We start from the raw sequence: 10197 nt of genomic DNA, 5'->3' as shown, positions 1-10197 counted from the left end.
GATTAAATTTAGCATTTTATGAGATAGTGTCATTTTTCTGAGTATTTTCTTTGACATTGTTTGACTGCTCTCAGACTGCCAAAACTACTACCAGTAATGGATGGAAAAGCTACAATTATGGTTTGTAGAAAAAAAAAATTAGGACAGGTCATAGTGTTCTATTAATTTAAAGTGATATTTGCCTAGTCATTATTTACTACAGAACTTCTGCATGGATATGTGGTTCATGCTATCATCTTCATTTTGTTGAGGGTCAGAAGTTTCATTAATAATTTCATGTTAAAAGAAAATCACTGCAATTTTGGGCTTAGCTGTATGGTTTTAACTTGTTTCCTTTTAACATGTAACAATGTGGGTTCAGTGCCATTGGGCTTCCATGCCTTTCTTCCTGAGAAATCTCATAAGTGAAAAGTGAAATAATTCTCAAACTACAACTTGAATTTGAATCAGTGTGGTAATTTTCTTATATGAGTCTGCCAATAGTTTTTATTAACAGTAGAAAAGGTGTGACCTTCAATGGGATGGCAAATCAGAAATTGCCAACAAGTGCCAAGTACTGAATATTTCACTGCTGCTGAGCTACAAAGCTGATCTGCTATTACAGGGTACACCATAGGGACCGAGTGCAGATACCACTTGTCAAATTATTTTGAAACTGAAATAAAGTGGTTTATTTTCAGAATTGCAGGTCTCTCTCTGCTATCGTTTCTTCATGATCAAAGAAATCTTCCAGGAATGGGTGGCAGAGAGAGTGATTGTTCTCACCACTAGTTTAATTTTAATCTCTGAAGGGAGAGGAAAGGACCTGTTCTATACAGGAAGCCTGTCTGGGTTACCTACTTCTCTCTGTGGCATCTAATTTGCATGGAGTTAAGAAACTCCCCATGTCTCATTGCCTCCTCTGATTCTAAAGAGAACAGGATGTCCCAATTCCTTCTCACCCAGTATTGTATTATCTTGAATTAGGAAGATAGGAGCAGAGCAGGAGAAATTGTCATGGCAGTAGCTGAATTCAATGTGAAATTGACTCAAGAAATTGTACTGAAGCAATGTATTTATGGACCACATATTTAGGTTTAGTTGTCACTTCATAGCAGTTTTTATTTAATCTCTGAAATGTCCTAACCATCGTGATAAAAGGGGAAAAAAAGTAGTTTTGAGGCTGGATGAGTTATCATTTAACTCATATAATCACAGAAAATTTTCTTAATTTTCTTTTTCTTTTCTGAATAATTTCTTATACACAATACCTAATATGCATTTGTACAGTACATTAGGGGCCCCATTACCTTGACAAAATTCATTGGTTTTAAATTAACCTGAATATAGAAGGTAGAATTCCAGGTAGGAAAATTAATATAATGTTAATATATCTGGAAGTTGTAAAGCACTCAGAAAACCCAAAAAAATCATATTAAACATACATTTTTTTCTAGAGGGTTTGTTTACCCTTCTGGTTTATTGAGCAGAACTCCCATTACTTTAGTCATTTTAAAGTCTATTTCTGGACTTTGCCACAGCACTGCCTGAAGAAGTTATAGGACAATGATTGCCCTTTTTGACACTGATTTGTTAGAAAAACTTCTTTGTGTAGAGAAATGGGAAGTTGTATTCTGTTTTAAGCAACAATCTGACCATTTAATAAGAAACCACATAAACTTCTTTATGTTCAATTTTTGCTGTAGTTCTTTCACCAAACTATCACCCAAGCTGGGATTCATTTCAGCTGCCTCTAGATTTCTACAGATTAGTTGTTTAGGATGCATCCTTTGCTCCCTTCTAGTACTGGAGAGAAACAGACACTTTAAGGGCTGTTCGTGTGACCTGATTTAGTTGTTTGCTTTTGGTTGAGATGAATCAGAATACACATTTCACCAGGCTGAGTTCCCAGTTTCAAATATGATGTACTTGGACTGTTAAAAGCTCTCCTGTGTGTCTTCTGGGAGTCCATAAATGTTTGCTTTCCCTGGGATAGTCTATTCAGTGCTGGGAGTGAGCTCCATGTGCTCCAGAGACAGCTGTACCTTTGGGTACTATTCAGGGCAGGGAATAGCTTGTTACAGAACGGGGACCATTGCTCTGTTCTTGGTCCTGAACCTTTATCTTTTGCATAAAAAGCAGGCAAACTTGCCAAAGAGGTAAAAAATACCATTGATGCTGAGATGAAACTTGCAATAAATATAAAAAAAAATCTTTTTTTCTAACCTTTGGACTCACCTATGCATTGTATTATTTTAACTGGGGTCATAACTCCCATGATTTCCAAAAATGTACTTTAGGGATTAAGATAATTGATCTGTCTCATCCAATTTATGCCATATTGTATTCCATCCAGAGTTCCTGGGTGTTTCATATATAGTCTCAGCACAGATAGTACAAATGTGGTATGTCAGCCCCCTTTGAAGGGGCATACAAGTGCAACTGGTGAACTGACACAACAGTTGTCAGATAAAAGAAGGGAAAGATTTCTCTCCCCACCTCCCCCATCCACTCCTGATCCATCTATGTACTCACTTCCTTGGCATACCTGGGTAGTCTTGATTATATTTTTTCTGTGAGAAAATACAACTCACTAATACAAGAGAAATCTCTGTTTTGTTTCCTTTTCCTGCTGGGTTAGGAGATGGAATTTTCAGATTGAGGGGCAGCTTGGGCACCAGAGCTGGCTCAGAGGAGCTGCATTTCAGAAGCAGCAAGCTATTGACTGGTAAAATCTGTCTTGTCTGACTGCACTCTGCATCACACCAAGCACTACATGGTAAAACACTCAGTGAAAAATACAGTGAAAAAAGCTAAATTAAACCTTCTCTATTTCTTTATCTCAATCCATCTTTGCTTCTGTGATGCTGGCAAAGAGTGTAATCAACAGCTGAGCCTCTGACTTTGTTTTCACAGTCCACTTGTAATGCTGCAGAGCAAGAAGTAACTCTGGCAATGCTTACAATATGGATTGGTTATTCTGATGCTTTTAGCTTTTTATGCCTGTTATATTTGGGCCAAAATTTTAAAATGCAGCATAAATTTTGGGGTCTCAAGTTGGCATAAGTCTGGCTCTCAGAAAACAAGAGTGCTTATTTTTTTTAAAGTATTAATGGATACATACATCTCCTGTAAGGAGATGTATATCTCCTACACTGGGTGGGGGAAGAAAGCCAAAAAATATTAATGAGGGTGAGGGAAGGATGGCTGCATTTCATTTGTATGCAGGAGAGCTTGATGTCACAGAAACCTGCAGACCACCATCCTGAAAATTTGACCTTGGGCTTATCCAAGTAGTTTACCAAAACAGGATCATAGAAAGCATTTTTATAAAGTATTTTCATGCTCAATGAAATCTACAGCAGTAAATTAACTGTTGCAAGAAATGTATGAAAAAATGGGACATATTGTGCTTGGAAAGAGGGACTTGCTTCAACTCACTGTCAGAAGAGATAGCAGATACAGAAAAAAATTCTCAGTGTGTATCAGAAATGGTCAAAAAGGCTAGGGAATTATTTGAATCTGATGAGTTAATTTACAGGCTGGAAACTCTACCAAACACAAATTAGAAACAGTAATTACTGCTGTGAAACTAGTTTGCAGGCTGCCAAAGTTGCTGACTGTTAATGACCGGGTCTAATCTGATGGACATATTTACTCAGAAGAATATTACTGACATTTACCAGTTTGAGTACTGTGTCAACTCAGAAAGACTCTCACAGAGCTGTGAGATGGCCAAAAAAGCAATTCAGAGAATGAAAAATCCGCTAAATGAACAATCATGGTCAATACACAATATTGTGACAGTGGAAATGTATAATTATATGGGTAGCCTTTCCCAGAAGAGAAAATTTATTTTTGCTAGTAAGTTTGAGAGTGTAGTTGATGTTTGACCTTACTGAGAAGAGTAGCAGAACACTTATAACTGGTATTTCAATAGTTACTACTAAAAAGAAGGCTTCTACACCTGAAAATAGATGATAGCTGGCTTGAGTTTCAGCTGTGTTGGATACAGGCACCCTGACATGTTGTTCTTTTCCTGTTTTGTTGCTTTCATTCCATGCCATCCACGAGGTAGTGCTAAATAAGGATTTAAAAAGTAAACAGTTGAATTGCATTTTCTAACTATGCAATTTGTAGAATTTATAAAATATTTTTATTTAGAAAAATAATAATAAATATTTTTTTGCTTTGAAAATTTCTCTAAAAACGCAGAAAGTAGAGTTAATAGTGCTCTGCTTTTCTGGATGGAGGATTCTGAAGAATAAAAATTAGAAGTTTTGCTTTCCGTGTCTTTTTCTTTTCACAAAGATATTGAATGAAGACCTAGAAAATATAATTGTAATGTCATAAGGTGTGCAGCACTAACAAACATTACAAAGCATGCAGTCAGCCACTTCAGAGGTCGAGGTTGTGGGAAGAACATCAAACTGATCACACCCTCAAAATTGTTCTGAGTCGTGCAAGTTTCTTTATATCATTTTTGGAAAGTCAAGTCATTTTAACCTTAGAGAGTATGAAAGATGCTGAGTTCACAGCTTTTATTTTATAGTTATGTTTAAAATTTTAAGCCTAAAATGTCTTTCTCTCCTGCAAATAACGAGATCTTACTCTAGTGATAGGCTCTCACCCCAACATTTCCAGTTTCTTATATCTGAGGGAGATATCCAATGCAACATGCATGTATATCTATGGAATAATGACAGTATTACTGTAGTCCTCTGTTGTAACCAAAATTGTATCAAAAGTATAAAGATTCCAAAATTACTCTAAGATTAAAATAAGTTCCTAGACTCTTTGCACTTTTCCTGCATGCTTACTAACAACAAGTAGCCTGGAAGGAGAAATATTTAGAGGTCTAAAAGAGGTCAGATGAACCTCCCCTTAACATATGTTTATGTTTTACCTTTTCACCCTTTTTCTTTATTCATCTTGGAGTGACTCACTCCAACATCTGACTTGTAGGTATGTAAAAATAGGAGAGAAAAATCCCATCTTTTCTTAAAAATGATTCTTGGATGGCAGGTGACTTCAGTACAAGATGATGATAGAGAACAATTGGGGTGGTTTGTGTGGTGGTACAAGTTAGCATCTGACACCACATAGTGCATATGTTCTTTTATTTACCTTTGCCTTTTTTTTTTTTTTTTTTTTTTTTTTTTTGAAAAATAGAATCTCTGTAACTCCTAAACTTCACTTAAACCTTCAAATTTAATTCATTAAATTTTAAAAATCTATGCAGCCTTTTGTATTTAAAAAGTACTGATGATGATAAAATCTTAGCTTTAGCAAAAAAATTGATTCATAAAGATACATGCAATCCTTCTTAGTATAACATGTTTTGGATACAGACATTAAAGGTATCTCTCTTTCAGGTATCTTTTGCATCATTTACATTTTATACATCTTAATCACATGATGTTATAGAGTCAAAATAATTAAAAGTCTCTGGATAAGCGTGGAATAAATGATTACTCTTACAGGGTCTGAGTTAGTGATGGATTATAAAGGGCACCTATGGTGCAATCATTTGAAAAGCTGGAAGATGGAAGAAATTATTAGATTATTATTAGAAATATGCTTTTCTGGTGCAATGAAAAAATATGTGGTTTTCCTAGGAAGAGAAAACAGTATCAGCCTTTGAAATCAAATAATAACTGCCAAATCAGTACATGTCAAAAGACTAACCAGAATCAAAGAAATTGTATGAACTTCTTTAAAATTCATGATCTAAAAAAACTGTGCATTGATTTAAAATTGTGAATGGATTCTTTTTTCCTTCATCACTGTGTTTTGACAGGTATTTTGTCCGCTCATCTTTGCCAATTGTTTTTAAAAAAATATTAATTTCAGTATTGTCACTCTTCTCTGGTCTCAGAGCATATATTTGATATTTTTAGCATGCAGTTGTTTGGAAACTGGTCAGTGACAGAATTTTCTGCAATTTCAACTAGACCGATGTACAGATCACATTGTATACGTTTGGAAGCTAAGATTTCTGTTATTTATAAAATTTAGATATATGCTACTTCAGTAGAGTATTTATGACAGAACATCTAGACAGATATTTTTAGAACCTGATTTCCTAAACATTTTCACATTGCATGATTTTTTTTTCTTTTTTCTATATATAATAAAGAAGTTTACACTTCTGTAGGAAACAAACAGGAGACTAGTCTTGAACCAACTTATGGAAACCAGTATTCTCTTATATAGAGTCTTCAACAACCACTTTTGATGCTGAATGCACGTGCAACAATCAGCACCTGCTCCTGCATCACTCCTAAGAGGCTGTATTTATCTGTTTCCAAAACAGGTAATCTTGATGACTCCTCATATCTTTTTCTATTTTCCTTCTCCACATGTGAGATGCATGAAAAACAGCAAAGCAGCTTCATTGATTGTGAGTGGGAGGAAGCCTTCATGGTGAGATCCTGGGCTATATAAGCCGAGTAAATGACCATTGCTTGGAAGATCAAGAATTTGTCTGGTCACATGAGCTACACACCATCCAGCCAAAGTGCTACCTTGCAGAACTGTAAATATCAAGTTTATCATATTATTGTAATCTCTACAGTGATCTTAACCTCAGCTTATTCCTAACTTCTGCTGTATTTAAAGCTGCATGCAACCTTCCTTATTTACACACTCTACTCACCAGCCAAGCATATTAAAAAAAAAATTGATACATCCCTTTTTGGGAAAGGATTGCTGCCACTCTCACAGATGAAGACATTTGTATAGAGAGTGAGAAGACAGGATGTGAGGGGAATCCACAACAACTGGTTCTCAGCCTTCCTCTCCCACTGTGTATTTCCCTGCCTGGAGCAGGATCAATATTATCATATATTTACACAACACTGCATCAAGGTCCTTGGAAAAGCTGTGTTTTGGTTGATTAAATTCATGCAAAGTGAAATTCTCTTAGAAATATTTTCCATTGAGCTGGGATTAAAACAGTAATAGTAACAGGAATTGTTCTGGCCAAATAATTTTGAATTTTTTTGTATTAAGACAGCGTGAAATGCACAATGATAACTTAATTATTCCCTCCCTCCAATGTATATCTGACAGGCCAAAAACAGGATATGACTATCTCAGAACAGATGATAGTAGTGATCTTAAATCTATGTGTTCCAAAGAGCAGAACTCACTAGGTATTGCCTGTAAAATCAATTTGTACTCCACCTGGGAAAGCTCTGTCTGCTGTCTTTGTCAAGCACTGTGGATCCAAAGGTAGAAATAGCTCCTAGAAATAGAGGGGGAAACCTGAGGTGTGAATTGCTTACCTAGGTAGAAAGAGTGAAAATTATTTGATGCCATGAAGTGATTTGTTTGTTTATTCTCTGGATTTATTACACAAAAGGGTCCTCTGAAGAGTGGGAAAGTGGTGAGAGCTAGGGGGTAACTAATTTGTATGGAGCTGAACTGAGATGGTTCCAGAAGATGAGGGCAGGGCTGACTGATTTACTGAGCATCCTGACAGGTGTAGAAGCAGGACTATGGTTGAAATGCATCAGTTTAAGTGTTTTCTCAATCAACTATGGCACAATGAGAGGTAAATTAAGGAGCTGGTGAGCTACAGAGAGAAGGAAAGATTTAGTGAGAGAGCAGGTAACAAGAGGCCAGAGAGGGAGAATTTATTTCCAGCACAAGAATATATTTTTCCTGAATAGACTTTGTTGTTGCAGAGAAAAACATCATCTCATCCAGACAGAACAGGGCTGTGGCTGAATCTACTCGCTCCTCTGGCTAACAGTGTATATTTCTGAAAAAAAATTGCTTTGATGTCAGACTTAATTGCTTTGGTGGAAGGAACTAAAAACCCCCACAAAGAAAAACACTCTTGCAGGGCTTTAAAAACTGGAGATTTTACATGAATATTACTATTATCTTTGAATCACTAAATGTGTCCTGCAGTTCAGTGGGTATAATTTCCTTCAATGGCAGACATGTGACTATGAGTCAAATCATGCAGTTAGTTCTAGGAATGGAAAGCTTTGGAAAGTGCTAACTGTATGCAATGATTTCTTCTCTTTAGTGTTTGTTTGCATTTCTCTGACTATATAACCTGTGGGGGCATAGGGACTCCTTGCTGACCTCGTTTTTGGTGTCCATATCGCGGTGCCAGCATTTCCACTGAGCTCTGGAATGATTTTGCACAAGGTCAAAACTGAGGCTTTTGGGAGGTTTGTGTTTTGCTCTCCTTCTATAATGCAATATGCACAGATAAACTGTTATTAAGGTCCAAATGAGCTGCTGCTTAAAACATTAAACACAGAAACTACGCTGAAACTTATACCACCTTGTAATTTTATTTGACATTTTACCTAATTTACAGTGACTGCTGCTTAGTCCAGGTGGATACTAAAGCTCAGCTGTTTTTTAAATATTATTTTCTGTATCCTCCAGAGTTGCTTCTAATTTTTTTTTGCCTTCTTTTAAAAGCACTAGCTCCTTTGTTGTGGAGAAAAAAAAAAAAGAAAAAAAAAAAGAGAAAGGGAAATTAATTCCTTTTTGTAACATAGCAGTTAGTTAACAAGGATACATGCATCTCTTAAGCTTTGAGTTTCTTTTGCTATATAATACTTCTGCAATAGAATATGTTGTTGTTATTTTTAATTGCCAGGTGAAGGATTATGTATTTCATGTACTCCTTGTAGTTTTTTGACCAAAAAAATTATATTTGTCTATTCAATTTCAAACCACCCACGTTTTCCCCTCACATATAAATTGCTGAAGGTATGTCAGGACTTTTTCTGCAAAAATGGGAAAGATAGCCTGTTTCCTTAGATAAATCTTTATTTTCATTCTTCCTTTCATTTTATTTCTAGATTGTTCAAATCCCTCCTATTATGAAAATGCCATAGAAAGAAGCACCAACATTTCAATGAAAAACTTGGTGAGCTTGTGGGAAAAATTACTTTGATTTTAGTGGACTTCGAATTTCTGGGATAAAGATATCCAGACCCTAGAAAGAGATTAATTTTTTCAGTTTGGTTGTCAAAAACAAATTACATGGAAATTCTTTATTTTTCCTTTTTATAGAACACTCCTTTGTTTTGACACATTTAATTTCTTCCCAACTATTGATTTCAAAACTATAAGCAAACAGCATGGCTTAACATAACAAATTAGTATTTGATACACTATGCTCTAGAAACTTTCAGCATCCAACAATACTAATTCAAATTGCACTTAAGTTCTGCAGGGGAAAGATGATATGATGGATATATGGTAAAGTTTTAACTCAGGTTTACCTTACTGTGAAAAATTCCTTCTGATAAATATTTTACTGCTGTGAGAATAAGAAAGAAGTGGTGTCCTATCCTAGTAGATGTCTCTCAGCAGCTAAACCATGTAAGACTTGAACCCTTCACTTAAAAAGCACTCTATAAAAAGGACCTAATCATTAACCTAATCAAATGGTAGTAAAAACACCCAATAATAGAAGAAAATATATTAAATATATTCTTCTCTCTCTGTTATACACTGTCAGACATGCTGTGTACATGAATGCACATGGAACTTTATGTATAATGATAATAATATATTACAATTCTAGTAGTCAATTTTACTGATTTATAGTCAAGTGATACATGTAGACAGTATAATGAATATATACCATTTATAGTCCTCAAGTAGAAAATGGGTAAAACAGCTCAGGTGATTGTGGAAATTTCTCAGATCAACTTTCTCATCCTCATTTTTAAAACCAGATGAGTTATGCTCCTTGGGGGAGTGCACATACAGGAGAAATCCCCAAGTCCTCCCCACCTTTCAACTTCTGCTTACACCAAAGAAAACCCAAATTCAGACTTCTAAAAGTGTGTCAACTGCACATGAAAACAACTCATGGAGCAATATTTTCTTTCATTTTTATTTTCTTGTATGAGCACGTGGCCACAGTTTTAGATATGGCTTGCAAACTGGACTGCAAATGTTCAGTTCCCCAGCTGAAGACATCCAAATGCACTTTCTAAAATGATGTCTTTTTTGGATTATAAAGTGTGTATATGTGGCTGAACTGAAAGGACAGATAAAGGAGTACACCTCATAAGAAACATCTTAGGCTGGTTTTTTTTTTTTTTTTTTTTTTCTGATGCTGGCAGCTGCTCCTATGAGAACTAAATTTAATTATGCCTTATTAATAATAGGTGGCCCAAAAATTTCTGAGGAAGAAAAATTACATTAAAGCAGTTATGTACTTTGGAGAAT

This window comes from Erithacus rubecula, assembly GCF_903797595.1.
Source record: "Erithacus rubecula genome assembly, chromosome: 1".
In the NCBI taxonomy this organism is placed as follows: Eukaryota; Metazoa; Chordata; class Aves; order Passeriformes; family Muscicapidae; genus Erithacus; species Erithacus rubecula.
This window is presented reverse-complemented; position numbering follows the sequence as displayed.